Source organism: Thalassophryne amazonica, chromosome 5 (genome assembly GCF_902500255.1).
Source record: "Thalassophryne amazonica chromosome 5, fThaAma1.1, whole genome shotgun sequence".
Lineage (NCBI taxonomy): Eukaryota > Metazoa > Chordata > Actinopteri > Batrachoidiformes > Batrachoididae > Thalassophryne > Thalassophryne amazonica.
The window spans coordinates 26,279,958-26,305,389 of record NC_047107.1 but is presented as its reverse complement, the minus strand read 5'-3'; the positions used below and the strand labels follow the sequence as shown (position 1 = coordinate 26,305,389).

The window sequence follows — 25,432 nt, the reverse complement described above, 5'->3', positions numbered from 1 at the left end:
AGCAGCTTGCCTGCGTAGTTGATGAGCCAACAACCTTCCAGATTTGTCACCGTGTTCGTAATATCTAGAGTGAGAATGTAATAATAAGCGCTCCGCCTCTGTGGTAGTAATCAAGTCTAACTCTGTTTTTAGTGCCACACGGCGCTTCAATAAGTCAGGGGATGGTGTGGTTGTGAGTTGTTGGTCCACCTGTCCTAAATCAGCTGAAAGCTTTTGGATCTTTGATAATTGTAATTTTTTCTTGTGTGCTGAGTACGAAATAATCTGTCCCCTTAGGTAGGCCTTTAAAGACTCCCACAGGAGTGCACTTGAGATGGGTTCAGATTTAGATTGGTTAAGAGAAATGAATTCCTTAATTGCGTTCACAATAAACTCATGAAATTTATAATCAGATAAAAGGGATATGTTGAATCTCCACTGTGTGGCATAGCAAGGCTCGGATGACATCCGGATTTCCAAGGATAAAGGTGCATGATCTGAAATAATGATTGGATGATAAGTGATATCCATTAATTTGGGTGTTAGTCTGGCATCAACAAAGAAATAGTCAATTCAATAGAAAGTCTGGTATACTTGTGAATAAAATGAGTATTGCCTGCCTGTTGGATTCCGAAATCTCCAGGGGTCTATGTAGCCATTATTGGACATAAAATTGCTTAGAATTTTTGACATCTGTGATTGATTTAAACTTGCTTTAGAACAATCTAATTGTGGGTCAATAACACAGTTCGTGTCCCCCGCAAAGATTAAAAAACAGTCATTTAAAGATGGTAAATTTTCGAATAAACTTAAAAAAGCTAGGGTTATCAAAATTTGGTGCGTAAACATTGATGAGCAAAATAGGAATCCGCTATATGGTCCCTAGAATAATCAAATACCTGCCATTCCTGTTGTGTGGGCCACCAGAAGAGGAGGTACTGCTGGCCCACCACCAGAGGGCGCCCTGCCTGAAGTGCGGGCTTCAGGCACGAGAGGGTGCTGCCGCCACAGACACAGCCGGGAGTGACAGCTGTCACTCATTATTTCCTGACAGCTGTCACTCATTCATGCTTCATTATCTCACTCCATAAAACCCAGACGTCATCTCCACCTCATCGCCGAGATATCGTAAGTGGTTACACAGACGCTGCACGAGTGTGTGTTAGAGGTGGAGGTGGCATTCCCACCGTTGTTGTTACGGGGTGTACACACACCCACACTTGACTGTCTTTGCTCTTCGCCAGCAGTACCAGATCCGACAGTCGGGGACGGTGATCACCTGGGAATTCGGGACTTGGCGGCTCCAGTATTCACCAGGTTCGGTGGCGGCGGAAATCGTGTGGTTCCGGCTCTTCTCAGGACAGACGTCTTCTATCCTCGAGCCTGCCCACACGTCACCTTTGTGGATTGACTGTTATCAGATTCTGTGATTGTCTGTATATTCGTTGTGCTCCTTCACAACATTAAATTGTTACTTTTTGGCTCATCTATTGACCGTTCATTTGCGCCCCCTGTTGTGGGTCCGTGTCACTACACTTTCACAACAATTCCTGTCCGAGATCATTTTTGTCTGTGTAAATGGGACTGTTTTACCTATCAGGATGGCAACCCCTCTGGCCTTGGAATTGAAGCTGGAATGAAAAACTTCAGCAACCCAGGGACATTTTAGTCGAGCTTGATTGTTAGTTCTCATATGTGTCTCCTGCAAAAAGACAATGTCAGGTTTTAACCGCTTTAAATGAGAAAATACCCTTGAATGTTTGACTGCACTCCCCAAACCTTTAATGTTCCAACTAATAAATCTCACATCTGACATCTTAGTACCAACCATCTACAGTTTGTGTCAAATATGAGGTAGCGATCATGTTTTGCCCCCCTCCCCCTTAAAAAAGAAAAGCTTAAAAAAAAGACAAAATAACAATGACCCTGACCCCCCTCCCCCCGCACTTACCATTACCCCATCCCCAAATGATGAGGTATCAGTGCAAGCTCCACAAGGAGCTAAAACTCCTACTGCTAAATTCCTAGTATCTGACCTAATCGCCATACTCACAATTATCCAACCCGGAGCTCCTGCATAACTATAAACTATTTAACTGAACAAACTACAAGGTGTATATTTAACATATTTAAATGTGCAAAATGTAAATCTTACTTATAAAAAATACTCAGTGTAATTGTAATTACAAAATAAAGCCCTTGCCATTCTAATTTACAAAAATAGAGTAAAACAAAACGTCACACACATTATTAAATTTAAGAGGTAATGTTCAAAGTCATTTTGAAGGCAATTGGCTCACAAAATCAAACCTTTGCAGAAAACTTGTTTCTATGTGAGTGTCTTCACGGAGACAGCCGCCTCTCCCGATGAAGTGAAGTCCTTTGTGACTCCTTCACTCGTCGCAATTCAAAGGCGTGCAGGATATATGAGACCATACCGTATGCCTGGAATGTCTCGGAGTTGACGTCTGACATCGTTGAAGGCCGCACGTGCTTTCGCTGTTCGTGCTGTGAGGTCGGGGAAGACGGAGATCGTTGAGTCTCCAATCCTGATCCGCTGCTCCTTTCTGGCCCACTGCAGAATGTCTGCGCAGTCCGCATAATAATGCAGACGCGCTATTACTGGACGTGGTAGCTCTCCGGGTCTGGGTTTAGGGTTTAATGATCTGTGGGCACGATTTATAACAGGTTCTTTATCCAGCTTGAATGCGTCTTTAAGTAAGGTTGAAATAGAGGCCGCTGTAACCGGGCCGTGCTGCTCAGATAGCCCAATGATTCTGACATTATTGCAGCGGGAGGTCCCCTCTAAATCTTCACACTTACTCTCAAGAGCAATGACTCTGGTAGACAGGCTTTCCACCTTACCCCTAAGTGACACCACGTCATCCGTATAAGTTGACAGCGATTCCTCCATTCCTGTCACAGTTTGTGTTAGCTCGCTCACGTTTGACTTCGTAGCGGCTAGGCTAGCTGTCAGCTCCGTCTTAACACTGTAATTCAGATTTGATTTGGGACAGTGTTTCAGACATTGCCATCTGTAGTTCTGCCTTAAAAACACCCACCATCTCCTCCCGGATAGCAGCCAGCAGCTCTGCTTTAAAATCCACTGAAACAATCTCTGAAGGCCGGTCCGGGCTAATGGTGCTAACGTTAGCACTAGCTTCAGGGGGCGGCGATGGGGAGCCACTCTGGCTCGAGGATGTAGCCGTTGAGGTAGGCCGCGCCTGCGATGTCGTAGAACTAGTTGTATTTCTGAGTTTTGCAGGCATATCGGTACTTACGAAAGTCAACGTGGTTTTATAGAAACAGTTTTTGTTAGCACAGCTTGAAAAAAAGGGCACCTTGATAAGTTTTTAGCAGATATACGCAGGAGCTCCTGGAGCACGTCTTACGCCATTGGTCGCTAGCCGGAGGTTCAGGTGTCTATCTCTGTTCTGTACTTGAAGGACTAAACCCGGTCCACCATCTGACCCTAGATGCTGAGTGGCTGGAACAGTGAAGATGGTATTTTGTCTCTGCTCCCACAGCACAGATCAATCAATCAATCAATCAATCAATCAATCAATCAATCAATCAATCAATCAATCAATCAATCTATCAATCTATCTGAACCGATTGTTTACCTGGCACAAAGTAGTGCAAACCACAATGTGTTAAAAAGTGCCACTACTAGTGTACAGCTGACAGAAGTAGGGAATACCTTTATAATGTCTTTATGTTCATTTGTGCACTCATGGGTGTGTTGGTCTGAAGATGGGGTGTGGCTAGGCACAGTGCCTATGCATTGCAATTGTGCGGCAGCAGAAAACAGTTGGGGCTGTCTGAGACAGGTGGAATATGGAGGAGATTGGGCGGTCAGAGGAGGTGGAGAAGGTGGTATGGAATGAAGCGCTAAAATGCTTTGCCTCATGGATTTGTGGTGGATGACTGCTGCTCTTGTAAATGATCCGGACACCAAGCACAGGAATCTTTCCTTGCCAGAAAACTTGACAGATTCAATTTCAGTTTAATTTATATTCTGCAAAATCACAACATTAGTTGCGCCGAGGTGCTTCACAAGGGTAAGGTCTAACCTTACCAACCCCCTGAGCAAGCACATTGGCAACACTGGTAAGGAAAAACTGCCTCTGGTGTTTTTTAAGGAAGAAACCTCAAGCAGGCTAGACTCAGAGGGGTGACCAACTGCTTAAGTCATTCTAACAATAACAGAGACCAAATAAACAAAGTACAACAAAGAATTAATGCACGCAACACTGGAGCAAAACAAAATCCAATTATAGATCACTCATGTCACACTCCAGGATGAAAAGGTTGTCAGCTGCAACATTAGACCAGGGTCCAGTGAACAAGATCAGCTTCCTCCATTGTCAAGAAACCCAGTGATAGCACTTCAAACAGAGAAAGACAGAGCAGTCTCATCAGACATGCCCCAGATGTCATGATCTGTATTCACACCTGAGCTGACGTTGGGTGTGTGGTTGTTTTCAGATCCGGGTCCAGGTTTTGTTTCTTTTTGTCACTACTTCTCTTATTGTGGTTATTGTTCTTTTTGTTCTCCCTCGGTTGTTTCCTCCTCTTCGCAGTGGACTGTTTTCTGATTGTGTCAGTTTTCTCAGGGCATCATTGAGGTTTCTCTATGTAGTTTTGTTGTCCTCTAATCACTACTGCATCATTCCTGAGTCAGTGTGTTTTATTTGCTTTCTTGCTGTCATTGCGAGGTCTAGTTATTGTCTAGTTATTGTTTGGAGTTTTTTTCACAGAGGGTGTTTGGGGCAGTGTGCTAGTGTCTCTTTAGTGTTACTCTTGGCTGTATGCTTTTTGCTGTTTTTGTGTTACTCTTTCACATTTGTGCCCTTCCCCTCCATGACCTTAGTGTTTTTTACGCGGCCCTTTCTTAGTTTTATATTAGTTCCTTGTTATTTTGGCTCTTTGTTGTTTCGTTGTTGTGGTTTCCATGTCTCACTACTTCTGGGTTTGTTTGTTTGCTCTCCTGTGTGGTGGTGCATCCATCATTGATTGTTGAGTGGCTATTAAAAGGTACTCCTTTTCATATATCCTCTGCCAGATCATCATCTTTCCATCATGCATTCTTGCAGTGTTCCTAGTGTTATTTTGTGAGTATTACTCTCAGCATTTCCAGTGTGTAGATTTCCCAGTAAATATCTATCTGGAGTGTTCCCATGTATTTTCCTACCAGTGTTCCTACACATCTTCCTACATGAACGTCAGAGTGTTCCAGTAACTTCTATGTTATACCATGCTATGAAAGTTGACGTCTGAGTTGGTTTAATCTATACTGGTGCTGTCATAGTGATTATTAGCTGATTACCTGCTTCAGGATGGGTTTAATTCAGAGACTGAAATGAAAACTTCATCTTCATCAAAGCTATCACCTCCCACCTATTCTGGACTCCAGAGAACTGTAACACCCCCATCGCACATACACCGATTGAGGCCAAATGGCATCAGAATTACACAATCGGCCACAATCGGGAAATACTGAGGTGTGGTCTGAAGACCAACAGACGGCAGTCTGTGAACATCTACATATTTGGTCCTATTCACTCAGCTGTTCTGAGTGTGTTGCACATGTTCAAAACACTCTTGGCACTATTGAGATGCGAGACACATCTGACGGTGGTCTATATGCAGTTTATGCATCATCTGATCGCAGTCTACATGTTCTGACGGCATCAAAACAGTATCTAAAATGATCTGATCATGGTTGATTGAGTTCTGAGATCGATCAGTTACAGCAAAGCCTGACGACATGTTGTGCCACGTATGTCCACCTCCACTGGACCCTGGCCAGGGAGGGCAAAGGAAATGTTGACATGCAATAACATGCATGTGGCACTGTGTGCACGTCAGAGGCTCTGTGCAGTGCCCCGCAACACAGCTGAACGGGATGTCACGGCTATAATGTACATATTATTACATGTTCTCCTCCTGAGTCTGTAGCAGGTATGATGTGGAAATGTTTGCCAAGCACATGACGACATAAATAAACATGTAACTCACCCCTGGTACCCCGCATTCCACAGCGCAGCGCAGACTGCTGGTGAAGTCCCTTTCACCCAGCTGCGCTGTGTGCTGGCAACGTCGATCATCTGACAAATGCATAATCCACCTCTGGCAGAAATAAATCCCATGTGAAGCACCGTCCCGCACTGATAATCCAACTACAGTTATGTTAAGATGCGTATCAAGTGAAATGGGCACAAAAAAGAGTTTAAAGAAAGAGAGAAGAAAAAGTTTGCTGGTTGCGTCTGAAGAATATTGTGCACCTGTGGGAAGTTGGCGCACTGCCAGCACAGTTCAGCAGCAGTTACGGAGTCCATCCGGATGAATAAAATCTACCAATGCAAGTGTAGCGGCTGCACTCTACGTTGTGTTGTTATGACTCCGCCCATTTGCTCCCCTCGGGACGCAAACTCATAATCCTCGGCATGGGAGTCAGACTAACCAGAAGGCTAAAACCAAGGGCTCTGGCTTGGTGACCAGAGAATCCTTTGGAGCTGTTGGGAGTGAGGTTTACTAACTACATATGCACAGCGACACCTGCTGGCCTCCGTAACACAAGTATACGAGGTCTGTGATAAAAGTAATGGACCTTATTATTTTTTTCAAAAACCATATGGATTTGAATCACGTGTGATTACATCAGACATGCTTGAACCCTCGTGGGCATGCGAGAGTTTTTTCACGCCTGTCAGTTATGTCATTCGCCTGTGGGCAGTCTTTGAGTGAGGAGTGGCCCACCCTTTCGTCGTTTTTTCATTGTTTAGGAATGGCTCAGAGACTGCTGCTTTATTTGATAAAAATTTTTCCAAAACTGTAAGGCACAACTGAGTGGACACCATTCGATAAATTCAGCTGGTTTTCTGTAAAAATTTTAACGGCTGATGAGAGATTTTGGTCTGGTAGTGTCGCCGTAAGGACGGCCCACGGCGCCTGACGGTGATCTGCGCTTCGAGGTGGCAGCGCCTCGCCGTTTCAAGTTGAAAACTTCCACATTTCAGGCTCTGTTGACCCAGTAAGTCGTCAGAGAACAGAGAACTTTCAGAAGAAGTCGGCATGAGGAGTTTATTCGGACATTCCATTGTTAACGGACATTTTGTAATGAAAGAACATGCGGGCAGAGTCGCATGTCGGGCCGGACCCGACCGCGGGGGATCGCAACAGGAAAAACACCTCCGTTGGAAACCTTAACGGGCAAGTTGGAACATGCCCAAGCTGTTAAACAATTTCTCAGTTACTCACTTGTTGAAAGCCATCAAAAGCCACCTGAATTTTACAAATGGTTTTCAACATGGAGGTGTTTTTCCTGTCGTGGTGCACACAGATTCGTCGAGTCGTCATGGAAATGACTCGGCGAATTTGCGCGCACGTCTTTCATTACAAAATGTCCTTAAACAGTGGAATATCCGCATAAAGTCCTCATGCCGGCCTCTTCTGAATCTTCTCTGTTCTCTCACGACATCCTGGGTGAATTAAGCCTTAAATTAGAATGTTTTCAGGTCGAAACAGGCCGACGACGGCGCCTGGAAGCGCTCCGCGATGTCCCGCTCCGTGGGAAGTCCTTACAGCGACACAAACACCCCATAATCTCTCATCAGCCGTTAAACTTTTCACCGAAAACCAGCTTAATTTCTCGAATAGTGTCCACTCGGATATTCCTCACAGGTCCAGAAAAAATGTTGATAAAGCAACGCGTGCCGTCCGCAGCGACTATTCAGACAAAGAGATTCCGACGGGCGGGGTGGAGCACTCCTCACTCAAGGCCTGCCCACAGGCGAATGACATCACCGACACGCGTGAAAAAACTCACGCATGCACACGAGGGTTCAAGCTTGTCTGACGTAAAAACATATGAATCAAATCCATTTATTTTTTGAAAAAAATAAAAAGGACCGCTTTTTTCATCACAGGCCTCGTATATTGAGCAAACACCTCAAGGGATTTTTCACTGGACTGTACACAAGCAGGTGATCACTGACAGTTGTCAGCCTTTTTGTGCGCTCTCTGGATGGACAGCAACTGTGCTTGCACGTGCACGCGTGTACCGCACTTGTGCACACGGAGTGGCTGGCACAGTCATTATGAACACCCATACACGCAGCTGAGTGAACATTTCATCTGGCCACACACTCGCATGCTGTTTGGATAACTTGTTCTATGCACGTACATGCGCACACTCCATCATGTCAGACACACACACTCCTGCCAGTGCACCCTCCTCCTGATGAGAGGTCATTTTAGTGTTGGGAATGTGAGGACATGTGAAGATTTGATTGTGTGGGTGAGTGAGTGGGTAAGTGACAGCTCCAATGTTGGTGGCGTCTGACAGCAGTCTGTGTCATCTGACTGTTGTCTGAAATATGTTTGGGCTGCATCCTGCAGGTGTGCATGAGGCAGCCAGATGCTTCTGACACGGCTGACCACGCCTCTTGTCCTCTCCACTGCATCTGGATTATGACCATATTTGCAGCGTCGGCCTGGTTCCTCCACATTCTTGCTATGTGTGACGGGGGCTTTAGGGCGCAACTAAAGCTGCCTCAAGAAGAGACAGCTGCTACTACTACTACACCTACACTATACTGCTACTGTTAATTGCAAACATGAAGAAGTAAAAAGTTCAAAGAAAAAAGAAGAGAATAGAAAAGTATGACACCAGCCTTAATTCTGCAGCACTCGCCCCAGTGGGGCAATGAGCACAGCAGCCTCCTCTCTTAACGTCATAGAAAGGCTGACACAGGCAGCGTGACTGCAAATAGTTTTTACACTGACATGAAGATACTTGATGGATGACACCAATGAGCCATCGAGCAAAAATTAGCAAAAGTCCCTGAATCAAAATAAATTTACAGCCCTGAATCAGAAATTGTTAGGAAGGTATGGAAAATGCAACATAAATAAATAAATAACTGATTCTTGCATTTAATTAGACTTCTGTTTCATTGCAGGCAGTATGAACCCAGGACAGGTCATGTTTTGTGTGAGCACCTTCATTTAATTTAGGGAATAACCCTGTTGTGTCTGATGATTTGCAGACGTTCATACTGGATTTTACCTTCGCAAATTGAGTTTTACAACTCAATTTATGGGAATGGTTATTCCCATTCTAACCTAATTCCATCGTTTGTACGGTTTATTTTTCTGTAGGAATTCGGTCACCGAATCGTTGTGACAGGGTGTAGTCGGCTCGTCAAAGCTGACTGTATCAACAGCGTCTTCATGCCAAACTTGAAATTCTGTGAGCAACCCCTCGGATTTCTCCACCTCGTCAGCTGCATTGAGTTAAATCAACATAAATCCATCAATCAGTCTACTTAAATCCATTAAATCCACGCATTTTGGCATCGCCGTCACTGTGCCAGTTTCTGACGCTCTCAGCTGACACCGCCATTAGTGACATGCACAGCAACGTGGTCAGGGGGCGGAGTAACACAACAGCGGTTATAACATTTTGCCACCATCCACGCGATATTTTATGGTCTGAAATCTCACACGATTAACCAGTCAGATTTGCGGAAAAACTTAATTGGATTAGAATTGTTGATGTGTTCATTCCTAGTGGTGTAGTGGTTAGCACTGCTGCCTCACGGCAGAATGGTTGTAGGTTTGCTTCCTGCCTGTGGCCTGTTTGTTTCTTCCCACCCCCAAAGACATTTGTTTAGGTGAAGTTGACCGTAGGTGTGAGTCTACAACTGTAATTATTTTTGCAACAATTTCCTGCTACTTTAACAGTAATATATTGGAAATTGGTTGCTAGTATATTATTGTAAAATTGACAGGAATTTTTTGTTACAGTGTGTTCATAGAAAGACTATTGGTGAGTTACCTGATTTTGTTGTTTATTGAACTTGGGCCAGGATTCCTTGTAGTGATGCCAGTTGATCTTGAACATCTGCCTTAGTTCTGCATTCCTGTTTCTTGACCAGAGCCTGTTGAAATCCTGCAATGAAATGCTTAACTTCATTTAATGTCGCCATTCAGTGCAGTGACGTTTTACGCTTTTTCTGTGCTCCTGTCACAAAACGAGTCACATTTTCATGATGCTTTCTTTACATTTTAACCCCCACAGACACCCTCCTCCCCATTTCATGACTGATTCAAAAATGTGACACATTTTGTGACAGTATCACAAAACTATTAGATTCATTTACTTTTTGTAATGCTACACAAAATGGCATTAGATTGGGTTGGTTTGTGACATCAGGTGCACGTGCACTGTGTGTTTTAGACCATGCACTTTAGATCATCAAGCTAGGGCCCCCTTTGTTTGTCACCTGTCCAATGATCCATTCATCCGTTCATCCACTTATCCAGTCACCCAGCCATCCATCCGTTACCTCATTCAGCTCAGTCAAATCTAACAGACACCTGAATGAGCTCATCAGCTTGTGGCACAGCAGGAAGAGATCAGAAATGTGCAGATTAGAGGGGCTGCAGTAAAACTATATTACTCCACTTACCCAAATAAAAGTCATCCCTTCTGAACAGGGCTCCAGTTGAAAATGAGCATCATGATATTGTAATACCTTTAAAAAAAAAAAAAAGCACTTCCTGAAAGAAACAATGATTTCCTGAAGAAGAATCACATTAATTATTTGGTTATGCTTCTTCATGGTGAATTGGAACAGAGTAGGATAAGGATTTTCTTAAAAACAAGATATGAAATTTCAGCTACAGTTTGCCAGAAGGTCAAGCCTTGATTCATCTATTTTCTTGTAGGTAATGTCCTTCTGTGTTCTAGTCTACCATGGTGCTGTTTAACTGGTGATGTAACAGACAAAACCTGCACTAGGTGCAGTATCTCCAAACACAGCCAGAGAACTGGTGTCTTGGTGGCTTCCCTCACTATTTACTACAAGGTACTCATTTTTTGAGAACTACTACACACACTTGCCACACAGGACCATGTTTATATTCAGTGACTTGGAAATGTTTGTGCCTTCATCCCCTGACCTATGTAAGGGCCCCTTCACCCATAACACGAATAAGTGGGAATCAGGGCGAATCACGGCGAAACAGCGCGAATGAGCACACCACAAAAACATCGAGCTGACATCGGGAGGGGCATGTGGTCGGGCAAGCGTGAACGATACCGCTACAATGGTTTCGTGCGATGGCTCATGCGCATGCATGAATCCGTCGCAGCGGGAACACAATGTGAGCAGCTAGAGCATGTGGAACCATATCGCGCAGCTGATGTGGAAAAAATAAAAATAAAAAATACATGCCACCCGTGGGATTCGAACCTACAATTTACAAAAGCTCTGATTAACAGACAGAAACTTTATCACTGTGCTACCATCACTGTCCCATAAAAGGAGCATAAAATGCCTTAAATCAACAAGGAGATAAATGTATTTTTTTAAGTAATTAGAAGATGTAGAAAGCAAAACAAACAAACAAAACAACAACAACAAAAAAAACCCCCCTGCACCATAATTGCCCCTGTTGTGAAATTAAAAAAAAAACAAACAGCTGGAACATGTTGCACCACATTGACATTGCGCCTTTGCTGTGGAGAAAACAAAATAAAACTACACACCATAAAAAACATAGCATTTTATTGAATCTCTCTTATTGAGCGGACAATACAAGTATGAACCATCTATTCCTCTGTAGATGACCCATGGTCACAGACATACAGTCATGAAATGACATAAATGAAGCAGTGCGCTCTTATCATGTCCGCAGCTGCTGCCCAGGCATGTCCAGTAATCTCCGTGCGCATGTCCAGCGACAGTGTGCTGCAGGACAGACACAGTGTCATGTGGAACAGAGCTCATGTGGGTGATGTGACATTCAGATTGCCTGCTGTGTGTTATGATGTGACCGTCCATTTCACCTGGGACAGCCTGTCAATGTGTGCACCATGCGCTCGCTCGCTGCTGCCAGTCACAACAGCAACATATGTTTTTATGTATGTCCACATGAGGACAGCAAACAGACAAACGCGCATCACAGTGGACAGTTGTAAGGTCATGTCCATCAAAACATGGTACGTGTTCCTCAGCTGTGACGCCCAGAATCAGAGATCTTAACAGCTGCTGCTGTCAGCAGCAATGTCCCCTGTCAGTTCAGCACACACCCCGACATGTCACTCTGTTTCTGTGTTATGTGATCATTTGTTTTTAGTTATTTGTTATGTAATTGTGTATGTAGGTAACAGAGTCGGCCCAAGGCATACGCCAACTACGCGGTCGCTTAGGGCCTCCACGCCACCAGGGGGCCCCGAGAGCACCGAGACGTTGTGATAAAAAAGTAAATATATACATGAAATTAAAATAATATTGAATAATTTAAACGAAATTGTATTACAACCGAAAAAAATAAATTCATTTTGACAAAATACCAATACTAGGTTAATTGATGCCTCCTGTTGAGGCTGAATCCCTTTTTGATTGACAGCGAAACGAGCGAATCAGTGATCTTTTGGTGTAAACATCCGTGGGAGCATTTTCATTCTGTTCTGAGTTGAACCTATTAGCGGTATTTTCTTTGTTAAAAATGACTAGCGACAAATCGAGCTTCTATTTCTGGTGTGTTTTTTTTTGTTTTTGTAGCTGCTTGTGTTTGGAGACTGACTTCTATCACTCTTTCTGACTTCTATCGCAGTTTCTGTCCCTACCAAGCAGTGTGTGCTGCTGAGCTCCTCCACCGTCACAAAGCACTCACAGGCGGACACACTTCACATTAGCCTCGCGCCAGTCCCAGCTAGCGAGCTAGCTAGGTAGCAAGCTGCACATAATGGCAGACAATTTGAATGTTGTGGACCGGATTTTGGTGAAGCCATTTGATAGTCTTCCTTACGAAGAAAAACGTAGAGTTAAACAGCAGGGCAGATCAACTCCTCAGATTAATTTGGTGCAAAAGGTGGAGAAAAGTAGCTCAGCTCTCAATGGTTTGCAGGCCAAAGTTAAAGCAATAGCCCCCAGTGCAATGTGTGTGCATTGCTATGCACACACATTGCTGTTATGTTGTGGATTTCTATGTTCATTTTGGAGATTATTTATTTAATTTTGATTACTTTATTTTTCTGTAAGATAATGTGAATGTCATTTGATTCTATTTTGTATTTGGATATTGAACATTTTGCACACCATTGCACATCTGAAAGAAATTAAACTATTTAACGTGTTTACTATAAATGCAGTCTCCTGCCTGCTGATGTTACTTTCAAATAGTTAAATTAATGAGCCATACTTATACATCACGCTGTATGTAGAAGTTAATTAAAACATATTTATGAGTTTGCTACCCCTTTAAGGTTAAAAACAAGAATGACACCTGTATGATGTAAGATAATTACAAATAATGCTAATGATTGTGGGTATGTTACACACATAACAGTGTAGCCTATGGAATAATGAGGCATCTGGTGCTGAGGTGATGGTAGGAGGGCCCCCAAATGAAATTCTGCTTAAGGCCCCATAAAGGCTTGGGCCGGCCCTGGTAGGTAATGTAGTACTTATTAACATACCTGTCCTGGCTGTGGTCTCTGTGTTTTTAATGTGAAATTAAGCGGTCATTTGTAGCTGTCAGTGAGGCTCTGGTCAGCAACAGGGAGGTGCGTCCCTGTGCTGTGTGCGCTCAGACTTGGCTGTCCGGCCCCCATGTGATCATGTCTGTACATACATATCAGCATTTTATGCAAGTGTGCTCCCCCCTGGTATGTCACATGTGTTTGGGGGGGGAGTGAAACACACATATGGCACATGTGTTTTGGGGGGGGGGGGGGCGAGGCACACGTGTGATACACATGGAGGCCACATGTGTGTTACTTTTTGCACTTCGCCAAATTTCACATCTAGCTCGACAGTGATCGGTTGCTCACTGTTTTTGTGCTAACAGTGTGAATGGCCACACATTTTCTAAGTGCCCAGCGAGCAGTGTTGGATGTTCATTTTGTGTCACCTGGAATTTGGCGGACACCTGCTGCGAGAGAGATCGAATGGGCTCTCACGGGGTACTCTCTGTAGTGACAGGTGTATGAGGCATTGGAGCTAGCTCCGATTTTTCAAGAATAGCATGCAATCACTCCTTTGTGCGCTAGTTGGCTTCAGTCGTGTTATGTGTGAAGGGGCCCTATATAAACAAAACTACCTGCAAAGGTAATGAACTGTTACTAATAATCAATGGATGGACTGTATATAAAAACAGCTGTAATTACGAAATGGTTAGTTTGATATTTTTGTTAAACCCCTTGATTAAAGCTGAAAGTCTGCACTACAATATTATTTCATTTCTTCTCCATTGTGGTGGTGCACACAAGGAAAAAAAAAAGACAAAAAACATGTCCCTGTCCAAATACTAGTGGACCTGATTGTAATCAGTATTGATTGTCTGGGCATGTACACTACGCCTAATGTGAGCATGAAGCGTGACTTTAGCTATTAGAAAATGTAAGTGGCTCGTTAATGCAATCCTGCCGATAATGTTCATTAAGGAGATGAGCAAATTAGTAACGCCGGGGATGAAACATGATCAGAGAGCAAATTTGAAATCAGCACTGCTCTCCTAATGCTCACGATCTGTTTGCAAGCTTTGTACCGCCGCTTCATGACTGATGCCACGGCCAAACCCGTGTACAGGGTACGAATTTGTGCATGAGTAATTCTGCAAATGTGACTGCGTGCACATGTGAAAGGTTGCGCAGTACGGCTCCCTCGCCAGCAGGTGGTTAATTGTGCCTCGACCTCCCCCTGTGCCTAACGGGGTCTGTGTTGAACAGTGCTACAGGACAAGTCGCGAGCAAATAACGCCAGGACGCACCACAGGACATTATTAAGACACAGACAAGACAGTGAGAACAACCATGAGGGTTTGTGACCAGTGGCCTGGATTAGCTCAACTTGTTGCCTCATTTTCCTGTGCCCTTCATTGCTGCTCCATGCTTACTTAATTATACCGCTAAATTATACCGCTGCAGACAAAACCGCTGCTCTGTCTGTACAGCCAAGACTGGTGATCTATCCTCCAAGATTTGGCAAAGGTACCCTGAATCACACCACAGGGTAGCAAACAAACCAGCTTGACAGATGTCCAAATTACAAGTAAACAGCTGAGCTGGAGGCAAACAAACAACCAAAGCGCGGAGCGGAGATGCTACAGGCACACGTGGCTTGCCAGCAGCCTTACTGAAATAGCACAGCAGTGTGAGTCACGGTGTTTCAATGTCAGGGAGCTAGTTAGGCACATAGATTCGTCTTTTTAAGGTGGAACACCACTGGGACAAGGATGGCGCTTCTGGCAGAGGCAGGCTTTCACTCAGTCCCTCAAAGAGCTACGTGAGTGGAATCCAGCCATAACTCTGGGCCGCACAGCATCGTCCCCTAAATCTCTGTAATTAAAAGTCCACTTTGACAGTGAATTTTTTTTTTTGCTGTTCTTTATAATAATTGTTGTTATTCACTAATATTTTGCCTGCCATAAACTTCTATTCTGCAGAATGGGCAGTGCTACATGAATCATCCAATAAATATGAGTACACTGGCGCTGTAGCTCAGTGTAAGACCCTGTTCACATTCGGAATTTGTAATGTGAATTTCATTTTCATCACAAAAAGGTGAAGATGCTGGCTTGGTAAATCAAATTTTGGACTTCTTGTGTGTCCTACAGCTGCTGCTGCTATGTCAGTGCAGAGCTAATTTTCATACATAAGCACCTAGCATCAAAACTACAGTCATACCTTAGTTAAAATCACTAACTGGGTGCATAATATCACACGGTATCAAAATATATTACTTTGTAAGTGACCTCTGGCTCTCTTTCAAGCTAGCTGTGCGCAAGCTAGTCATGCTAGTTGTTTTGTTTAGTCACTGAAGCAAGACGTGTTTGTGTTGAGGTGGAATTAATAATCAAGAGCAAGCAATATTTACTGACAAAATAAAGAACATATCAAGGTAAATTGACTTTAAATTTCCAGGTGGAAATAGCTTCAGGTTTTTTTTTTTTTTTTTTTTTTTGATCTACAGAAATTTCACTCCAGATTTTTTTTTTCCTTGTTTCATTGTAGACACGTGCAACATGCATTTTTTTGGAATACAGTTTTTTGACAATGCAAGTATTTACGAACACCCAGACTTGACTGCATTCAAATTGGAAGTTGGAGAGCAAGAGTCAGGATTTAAAAATTTAATTAATTCATTTTTCTAATAGGCCATAATAATTAGGGAATAACACTGTTGTGTCTGATGATTTGTGGACATTCATGGTGGTTATGTGGTTGCAACAGATATTTGCAACCATAATCCAGCATGAACGTCCGCAAATCATCAGACACAAGGGGGTTATTCCCATTCTCGTTCCATCTTTTGCATGGTTTATTTTTCTGCAGGTAATATGGTCGACGAGCCTTACCATGGAGCCAAGGCAGCGTCGCTACAACAGCGGTCAGGGCGCGGAGTAATCCATCAAATGTGAAACAGTAATTCTGTATCAGAATCCACATCAATACTTTCGTATGGTAGCTTAAATTCACCCATTTTGGCATTGTCTTCGGTACGTGACTTTCTCTTGCTCAGCATAGCATAGCAGCGCGCACGGCCAGCCGGTAATGTAATGAGTAATACATTAAATGTGAAAATTCAATGAAATGTGAAATGGTAATTTTGTATCAGAATCCAAAAATCCACATCAATACTTTCGTATGGTATCTTAAATTCACCCATTTTGGCATCATCTTCGGTGCGCAACTTTCTCTCGCTCTGCATAACATGGCAGCGTGCGCGGCCAGTCAAGGCGTGGCGTAATACATTAAATGTGAAACGTTCGAATATTTTGCGACCTTACACTCGCTATTATACAGTCTGTAGGGGGATTGCATGTGTCAGTGTGCATGCCCGGAAGAAGCCCTCACACAGTGCATCATGGGATAGACTGTATGCCTACAGCTGGCATCTATGGATGTAAAGAAAGAGGGATGTGGTACTTTTCAGCCCATTTTGGACCCAGAAGATGTACCTGGAGCTGTTATTAACTCACCATTCGAGGCAGCAACAGTAGCAGAACTAAAAAGATAGTTGAGGTGCAGAATTGCAAGTTTAAAAAGAAACTGCTGCAGACTCCGTGGATTGATGTCGGCTTAAACTTGCTAAATGTTCACGTATTTCACTTATTTCCAGTCCTTCCAATATTGTAAATCCACTTGTTTCTAAGTGTTGCATTCTTAGGAAAAACATAGAAGCTCAGATGTTTATCCCTGAGATTGTTATTGAACCATCCAGTGACACAATTAATCCATGCCTTTTGTTTACTTTCTGACCGTGTCTGTGTGTCCGCAGCAGGAACACATTTCCCACAATCCCCTGCGCAACCAAAATCTAATATGGCATGTAGTCCCCCTATTAAAAATTATGTACATTACTTTGTGACACTACTTGAAAGGGTGTTTAATTAAAATGGAAAAAGGAACTTAAAGTTTGACGGAAAAGATGGAAACTTTGTCCTTTACATGAATGTAGACTAACACAGTCATGACTTTAAAACCAAGTCACACAAACTCACAACTATAAACTTTTCATTTAATCCCTGGTTAACACCCTGGAAAAATTGGACTTGTTCAACTCGGGCAATATTATAGAGGATATCTGTTGTCCTTTCATATGTTTTACTTGTCCCAGACAATTGGACAACCATTCTGTAGTTGTTTAGAAATGGCTTCAAGAAACCTTTCCAATTTGTCTAAAATAACAATTCTCGTTCTTTTTTTTTTTTTTACTTTCCCATTGTTTTGAGTATTGTTCAGTCAGTTAACCACATCCTTTTTACGCTGGCAAAGAGAAACTACCGGTTGTAGTCAATTATGATCACTAATCTATATATTAAAAGCCAAGTGGCCTCTATGTATGTGTATGCATGCATGTGTGTGTATGGCTTTGATCTTGGAGAAACTGGGGAGAGCTGAAATTTGCCCTTTGGTATGCTTATATATTTTGGGTCAAGGATGAATGCTGCAAAAAATGGAAAGTTGATAGAACTTATAATTTTGGAGAAATTAGGGATATTGGGTAACAACAGTGAAGAATGGATGTTGATTATTACATTCTAGACTCACACACCATTCCAGCAGGGGGCGGTAAATCATCTGTATATTAAAAGCAAAGTGGCCTCTGGACTCATAAGCCATTCCAAGTCATTATCGAAACTGGATAATTTACCACCCTTAAAAAACGTCAGCTACCTATTTTACAACCCCTGTCAAAAATTATGGAATCACCGGCCTCGGAGGATGTAAACTAAAGTCATTTCAAATGGCAACTTTCTAGCTTTAAGAAACACTATAAGAAATCAGGAAAAAAAATTGTGGCAGTCAGTAACGGTTACTTTTTTAGACCAAGCAGAGGGAAAAAATATGGACTCACTCAGTTCTGAGGAAAAAATTATGGAATCATGAAAAACAAAAGAACGCTCCAACACATCACTAGTATTTTGTTGCACCACCTCTGGCTTTTATAACAGATTGCAGTCTCTGAGGCATGGACTTAATGAGTGACAAACAGTACTCTTCATCAATCTGGCTCCAACTTTCTGATTGCTGTTGCCAGATCAGCTTTGCAGGTTGGAGCCTTGTCATGGACCATTTTCTTCAACTTCCACCAAAGATTTTCAACTGGATTAAGATCTGGACTATTTGCAGGCCATGACATTGACACTATGTGTCTTTTTGCAAGGAATGTTTTCACAGTTTTTGCTCTATGGCAAGATGCATTATCATCTTGAAAAATGATTTCATCATCCCCAAACATCCTTTCAATTGATGGGATAAGAAAAGTGTCCAAAATATCAATGTAAACTTGTGCATTTATTGATGATGTAATGACAGCCATCTCCCCAGTGCCTTTACCTGACATGCAGCCCCATATCATCAATGACTGTGGAAATTTACATGTTCTCTTCAGGCAGTCATCTTTATAAATCTCATTGGAACGGCACCAAACAAAAGTTCCAGCATCATCACCTTGCCCAATGCAGATTTGAGATTCATCACTGAATATGACTTTCATCCAGTCATCCACAGTCCATGATTGCTTTTCCTTAGCCCATTGTAACCTTATTTTTTTCTGTTTAGGTGTTAATGATGGCTTTCATTTAGCTTTTCTGTATGTAAATCCCATTTCCTTTAGGCGGTTTCTTACAGTTCTGTCATAGACGTTGAGTCCAGTTTCCTCCCATTCGTTCCTCTTTTGTTTTGTTGTGCATTTCCGATTTTTGAGACATATTGCTTTAAGTTTTCTGTCTTGACGCTTTGATGTCTTCCTTGGTCTACCGGTATGTTTGCCTTTAACAACCTTCCCATGTTGTTTGTATTTGGTCCAGAGTTTAGACACAGCTGACTGTGAACAACCAACATCTTTTGCAACATTGCGTGATGATTTACCCTCTTTTAAGAGTTTGATAATCCTCTCCTTTGTTTCAATCGACATCTCTCGTGCTGGAGCCATGATTCATGTCAGTCCACTTGTTGCAACAGCTCTCCAAGCTGTGATCACTCCTTTTTAGATGCAGACTAACGAGCAGATCTGATTTGATGCAGGTGTTAGTTTTGGGGATGAAAATGTACAGGGTGATTCCATAATTTATTCCTCAGAATTGAGTGAGTCCATATTTTTTTCCCTCTGCTTGGTCTAAAAAAGTAACCGTTACTGACTGCCACAATTTTTTTTCTTGATTTCTTATAGTGTTTCTTAAAGCCAGAAAGTTGCCATTTGAAATGACTTTAGTTTTGTGTCATGTCTGTGATCTGCTTTTTTTCTACAAAATTAAACACCTGAATGAACATCCTCCGAGGCCGGTGATTCCATAATTTTTGCCAGGGGTTGTATAAACACTACCTAATCTAGATCCCGTAGATCCCCATGGGCAATGCGATAGTCAGGAGTTAATAGGCTTTTACCTTGTCATATTAAAATACACTGTAGAACCTTTAGCACTACTTATTAAAATATTTAAGTGAATGTATGTACATACAGCATTTGAGCCTGTATGGTGCATCCAAAAAGTATTCACAGCGCTGCACTTTTTCCACATTTTGTTATGGTACAGCCTTATTCCAAAATGCAGTAAATTTATTTTTTCCCCTCAATATTCTACTCACAACACCCCATAATAACAACACGAAAAAAGTTTTCAAAATTTTTGCAAATTTATTTAACAACTCATTTAAAAACTGAGAAATTACATGTAGATAAGTATTCACACCCTTTGCTCAATACTTTGTCGATGCATCTTTGACAGCAATTACAGAATCAAGTCTTCTTGAATATGATGCCACAAGTTTGGTGCACCTATATTTGGGCAGTTTTGCCAATTCCTCTTTGCAACACCTCTCAAACTCCATCGGTTGGATGGGGAGCGTCGGTGCACAGACATTTTCACATCTCTCCAGAGACGTTCAATCAGATTCAGGCTGAACCACTCAAGGACATTCATAGAGTTGTCCTGAAGCCACTCCTTTGATATCTTGGCTGTGTGCTTAGGGTCATTGTCCTGCTGAAAGATGAACTGTCCCTCAGTCTGAGGTCAAGAGCACTCTGGAGCGGGTTTTTATCCAGTATGTCTCTGTACATTGCTGCGTTCATCTTTCCTTCAATCCTGACTAGTCTCCCAGTTCCTTCAGCTGAAAAACATCCCCACAGCATGATGCTGCAGCTGCCACCACCCTGCTTCACTGTAGGGATGTTGCCTCTTTTCCTCCAAACATGACGTCTGGCATTCACACCAAAGAGTTCAATCTTTGTCTCATTAGACCAGAGAATTTTGTTTTGTCATGGTCTGAGAGTCCTTCAGGCGCCTTTTGGAAAACTCCAGGTGGGCTGCCATGTGCCTTTTACTAAGGAGTGGCTTCTGTCTGGCCACTCTACCATACAGGTCTGACTGGTGGATAACTGCAGAGATGGTTGTCCTTCTGGAAGGTTTTTCTTCCTCCACAGAGGAATGCAGGAGCTCTTACATAGTGACCATTGGGTTCTTGGTCACCTCCCTGACTAAGGCCCTTCTCCCCCATTCGCTCAGTTTAGATGGGCAGCCAGCTCTAGGAAGAGTCCTGGTGGATCTAAATTTATTCCATTTACAGTAGATGGAGGCCACTGTGCTCACTGGGACCTTCAAAGCAGCAGAAATGTTTCTGTATCCTTCCCCAGATTTGTACCTCGAGACAATCCAGTCTCAGAGGTATACAGACAATTCCATTGACTTCATGCTTGGTTTGTGCTCTGACATGCACTGTCAACTGTGGAACCTTATATGTAGACAGGTGTGTGCCTTTCCAAATTATATCCAATCAACTGAATTTACCCCAAGTGGACTCAAATTAAGCTGTAGAAACATCTCAAGGATGATCAATGGAAACAGGATACACCTGAGCTCAATTCTGAGCTTCATGGTAAAGACTGTGAATACTTATGTACATGTGATTTCTTCATTTTTTTTTGTTATAAATTTGCAAAAAACTTGAAAAACGGGTTTCACATTGTCATTATGGTGTATTGTGTGTAGAATTTTGAGGAAACAAATGAATTTCATACATTTTGGAATAAGATTGTAACATAAGAAAATGTGGAATAAGTCAAGTGCTGTGAACACTTTCTGGATTTGCTGTACGTACAATTTTGTCCCTTTGCATAGAGAAGAGAAGAGTAGAAGGCATAGAGAAGATCCAAAATTAGTCCAAATTGGTGTAACCAATTCTTGTTTTTTAAAGTCATTAATGTTGAATGCTGTACCATCATTTCACCCTAACAAAAGAAGAGTTCAAAGACATCATTAAAACCCAAAATTATCATAACAGTTATGCCAATAATGAGTGTACACATGCAACCGTTCAACACCAACTGTACATTTTACACCAAGGTTCACCAAAGTTGACCTCTGCACAAATTATTCAAGTGAATATCTGACTGAACTCTGGCTGCCAAACCATTTTATTTTTGTATTTTATTTTAGTGTTGCCTCAAGTTACTCCACATTAAAATTGGGGTGATCACTCTCTCAGCAAGTGTAGTCTGTTTCGTTGCTCTCTTGCTATATTTGTATAAGCCCTGCTACAGAATAAACAATGAAGAGGTGTAGACAGATTCCACTCAGTCTCTGTGATTCTTTTTCTCAGTAAGTAACCCACTAAGGAAAGAGCACAGCTACCATTAAACTGTTCAGAATGATGCTCTGTGCACTGTAGGAGAAGGTATCTTTGATGCACATACTGTTGGTTTAAAGATTTATTTTTCGATGTTATCACTGTATACTCTGATGCATTCCCATCCCCACCACATCTTCAGTACCTGCTGGTAGAAGTGAGACGACTGACCCTCCAACTACCCCTCAGCAGGGGTTTATAACAAAACAACCCACAAACCCCTTCCCAAATCTTCATAACAACGTCATACTCTCAGTAAAAAAGAAAAGAAAGAAACAATACATCCTTTACTAATAATCTATACAGGCAAGTCTTTCATAAACTGTAAAAGGGTGCCCATAGCTCATAAAAGTCCTCAATCTTCCCTTTTACAAAATATGTCAGTTTTCCTAATGCCAAGCTACGAGACGGATCTTTAATCCATTGACTTGTGGTACGTAGGTCCTTGACTATTTTTCCAGTTTAAGGCAATGACATGTTTAGCCTGCAGTAAACAAAAATCAATCAATTTCCTTTTCTTCCCATTTACTGGAACCTTTTTAGGAAAAATCTGAAAAACATTCTACAGGAATCACACACCCTGTTAACCTTAAGATCAGCTGCAAAACCTCCTTCCAAAATTTGAAGTTTCTCACACTCCCACATACAATGAAACAGGGTGCCTATTTCTCCATGACATTTAATACAATTATCCGGTATATTGGGGTTAAAATGGTGTAGCTTTACAGGGGTAATGTATGTTCTAAATAACCATTTATACTGCAACAACCTGAACCTGGTGTTAATGGTTTGGGTTTGGGCTAAAAGACACACCTTCTCTAAGTCCTCCACCGAGAAGTCTCTGTGGAGATCGTTTCTCCATGCAAAAAGATGTGAATAAGAATTTTCTTTAGAGCCAGCAAGCAGTATAGCATAAAACTTGGAAATTTGACCACTTTTATGTAAATTTGCCATGGTGAGACTGTCAATGGAGGACAGTGGGGGGGGGGGGGGGGGGGGGGGGGGGGGTCCCAAAGAATTCCCAATCTGTGTCTTGATAAAACTTCTCAGTTGTAAAAACTTGAAAAAAATGTTTCCTAGGAAGCTTGTATTTCTCAACTAACTGTTCAAAAGACATCAAACTACCCTCACTGTATAACTCTTGTATTTTACTCAATCCTCTATCCATCCAAAATTTAAATCCCATGTCAGCTCTCCCTGGTTTCATTACAGTAAATAGGTGAAAAGTGTGAAAGCTTAAAGGCTTCATTTAAAAAGGCATGAGCCTGGTGCCAAACTGATATTGTGTTTTAAGGAAAGGGTTTTGAGTTTTTTTAATGAGTAAATGAGTTTGTGAAGAATAAAGATACAGCTATAATGGCAGCTTTATTAAATTGTTTTTGACAGGCGAGTGTGGGAGGACACAAATGTGAGGCTCACACAAGCAGCTCTTGTTGCAGAATGGTTTTAATGTGGTAAGCAAGGGTCGGTACATGGATAGACAGTCCAAAAGGCTCAGCAGCAGTACAATGATCATAAGGCTAGTCGTGGTCAGGACAGACAGGCAGGAGGTCGAACACACAATGAAGCAGGCAAAACATGGGAGACATCAATTCAAAATGCAGTTCACACTGAGTGATAAACGGCTTCACATTCCCTGATTCGCCTGAGAAGTGTTCTGGGCGAGATAACTGGTTGCACATGATAGGTGTGGATGTGGTTGCCGGCAAGGCGGCTGGCGGCCCTGGCGAGGGGGTTAGGACTCCCGGTGGCCGCATCCGAAGTAGCCTGTGGATCCAGACAGGACAGAATCCGGCTCATCTTTATGCTCACAGAAGACATAAACTCGTCCTGGCATTTAGCAAGCTCACTAAACCCAGTGCTGAGCGTAGAGAGCTTGTCTTCCTGCTGAGCGATCTGCTGGCTGTGGTGGCGTACCGCCAGCTGGAACGGATTGGAGCCCGCTGTGTCCATCGTAGGCCAGATTGATCTGACAGGCAAGTGTGGGAGGACACAAATGTGAGGCTCACACAAGCAGCTCTTGTTGCAGAACGGTTTTAATGTGGTAAGCAAGGGTTGGTACACGGATAGACAGTCCAAAAGGCTCAGCAGCAGTACAATGGTCATAAGGCTAGTCGTGGTCGGGACAGACAGGCAGGAGGTCGAAAACACAATGAAGCAGGCAAGACTAGAGATCACGAGGTCAAGAGCTGGAAAGAAGGCACAGGGCGCATCAATCTGGCGAGGAACAAACACAGACAGTGAGCATATGAGGTCTGTTAGAAAAGTTTCCAACCTTTTTATTTTTTTCAAAAACTATATGGATTTGAATCACGTGTGATTGCATCAGCCAAGCTTGAACCTTCATGCGCATGCGTGAGTTTTTTCACGCCTGTCGGTTGCGTCATTCGCCTGTGGGCAGGCTTTGAGTGAGCACTGGTCCACCCCCCCCATCTGATTTTCATTGTCAGGCTGAGCGACTGCCGCTTTGCTCCAAGAAAATTTTTTTCAGAAACTGTGTGAGACAGCAGGTGGAAACCATTCGGAAAATTCAGATGGCTTTTGGTGAAGATTCTATCGGCGTCACACAGATTAAGGAGGATTACAACCGGATTAAAGACAGCCTGTTGGGAAGGTGTCGTAGCACAGACCCACAACAGGGGGCGCAAATGAACGGACAATGAGTAAGCCAAAAGGTAACAATTTAATGTTGTGACAATACACAACTAAATATACAGAAATTGCAAAGTCAATTAACACCAGGTGACGTGTGGGCAGGCTCGAAGATAGAAGACCCCGACGAGAGAGAGGCCGCGTCCCACACGGCCTCCACCACCAACGGTCTGAAGAACACCGGAGCCGCCAAGTCCCGAGTCCCCAGGTGACCTTTGTCTTCGGCTGTCGAACCTGGTACTGCTGGAAAAAAGCAGAGACAAGATGAATGAATGTAAGTCCTTACACTCAGTGGTCTACAGTCTGTACACAGTCAGGAGGAGGACCTCCACCTCCGAATCACACACTCGTGCAGCTCCTTGTGTAACCACTTATCTGTAGCGCAGTCGTCGTCGTCACGCCACACGCCAATTCCCCAGATAAGGGCGAACACCACAGGATACCGGCTGCAACAGAAGTTCAGAATTCACTCAACGATATGAGTCAGCAGAGAAGTTACCTCTCGGTAGTCGATTTCTCGGCGGGGAGGTGGAGTTGCAGTCCGGCTTAAGTACTGGTGTAGATAAGTGACAGCTGGTGTGATGAGTGACAGCTGTCACTTCCTCTGGGTCTGGCGCCCTCTCGTGCTTGGAGCCCGCACTCCAAGCAGGGCAC

General features: G+C 42.9%; 1 long non-coding RNA gene across 1 annotated transcript; it reads right to left on the bottom strand.

The window, feature by feature from the left end:
• Nucleotides 1-1,539: 1,539 nt before the first annotated feature.
• LOC117510207 lies at nucleotides 1,540-21,922 on the bottom strand. Its single transcript, XR_004560646.1, has 3 exons — nucleotides 21,911-21,922; nucleotides 21,212-21,216; nucleotides 1,540-2,472 (listed from the first exon to the last, which is right to left on the bottom strand). It is a non-coding gene; the product is annotated as an uncharacterized LOC117510207 (long non-coding RNA).
• Nucleotides 21,923-25,432: the final 3,510 nt, after the last annotated feature.